The sequence below is a fragment of the Mya arenaria genome, chromosome 3 (genome assembly GCF_026914265.1).
Source record: "Mya arenaria isolate MELC-2E11 chromosome 3, ASM2691426v1".
NCBI classification, from domain to species: domain Eukaryota; kingdom Metazoa; phylum Mollusca; class Bivalvia; order Myida; family Myidae; genus Mya; species Mya arenaria.
The window spans coordinates 16,742,183-16,744,137 of NC_069124.1; positions in this window are offsets into that span (position 1 = coordinate 16,742,183).

A 1,955-nucleotide genomic window follows, 5' to 3' on the forward strand; every position below is an offset into this window, starting at 1 on the left:
TGTTGGGGGTCCTTGTCAAATATTCAGCCAATCAAAATGCGTAATTTGTCTAGACGATAGATGTCGCAAAGTCGCACCTGCTAAATGGGTTCGTATAAAACGCTACCGTTAATTGAATATCGTTATCGATATAGGCTAAAGGACACTATTAAGTTTAAGCAAAAGTAGAAATGAACTCATTTATTCTGGGTAAATTTGGGCAAGGAACCTCATGTTCATATTTTCAGAAGCATTTATTATGGCACTTAGTTTATAGGTCCGTGATTGTGGTCATTTTGGAAATTGTATATAAGCTACGACCATCCAATTGTAGAGCGTACTGCTCAGTACTGGAATTGCACACCGCGGCTTCGGAAATGATTCACCCCGTGAATCGGTTAAATTAATAATATTTGATTGCATGAATGTAAATACATTGTAACAATCAATGCAACATAAATAGGTTTATATAGAATTTGAGACAAATAATTAAATATTAAACATGCAATGGAATTCGGCCACGAGTTTTACCAACATCAGTTACAGCCCTTAATTTCCCAAAACATCAACTTATTTACCAAGCAAAGGCGTTTTTTTATAACAATACAATACGTTTATGTCGGCTTTAAACTTACAAAGTTTATAGCAGTGAAAAATAACATATGAAAAGTGGTGAACAGAACTTATTTAATGTGAGGCCATCAACAAAAGTAAGGTTAAAAAACGTTTTTTCTTAGGTCCCAGTATACAGGGCATACAAGCAAAAAGTGAAATTCTGTTTCTACAGCTGTCATTAAACAAATATTACAAAGTCGTTCGTTTCTTGGTGTATTATCATACCTCCCAGTCTCCATTGCTAGTGTAAGTGCAGATACTCTAAATTTTGTTAAAGGTCTTAAAACGACTCTATATTTTAAGACAAAACATTGTCTATATATTTTTCTAACATAAAGGTTTGTTTAAACATACAATATGACTCTAATTTACGAGAGTTATTTATATCGGCATACCATGATTGATAAAACATATCAACAACCGCTGTTTTATTTTCGGTATTTGTATATCTATGTCGTTTTGGTTAGTCCAAATATACTCTAAGCCATGCTCTTGTAGGATAATTTTAGCTTGGTGAGCCCAGTTGTTGCCACCATACGTAATATTATTGTCCGAGCCACATTTTAACATTGTATAAGTCATTAAAGTAAGAAAGTAATTTTTATGTCAAAGTATATTGTTTATATGTTTAAAAATGTAATGTAAAATTTTAGTGTAAGATGTGAGAAAGGAAAATATTGAAAGAAGAGAGAGGCAGAGAAGAAGGCTAGATCCTGCTTCTGATGTATTTAAAACGATTTGTATTTTTGATGAAGCATTGAATTTCTCTGAAAAAACACAGACATTTTGATCACCGGAAATGTTGTCAAGCCCGAAAAGTAATTTGGCAGAGCTCAATGAGTGGAATCGTCTTGTGTTTCTGAAAAGTTGTATGCGTTGCTCTGTGAATAGTGTACAACGGAAGAAGAATTGTTCAACATCTTCGATTACTTTACAATGTGAACATAACGGCGAGTCTCAAGCGTGATTGTAAAACAAGTCGGAATTTAAGTCACTACGGTTGTTTCTTCGTCTTGCATGATATACAGAAAAGCGACGTTCCCCACAAAGATAAAACGACGGAACTGTGGTGTGTTTGATTTTATTTTTTAACTTACGCTTTAAGCTCGAAAGAGTTGGTGATTGCCTTATATTAATATCAAGCAAATTCAATAATGACAAGGACGACGGTAACGTTGAGCGGTTGTATATTTCTAAACGTTTATTCATTGTTACAAAGTTTTCATTGTTTCTCAAATTATAAGGCTTATAATCGGTTCCTTTTACACGGGGCACCGTAATTCAAGAACTAAGAACCATGATCATGTAAAGTTCTTGATTATCAAAGCCAAAAATCTTTTAAAGTCGGGTATAATTATGAT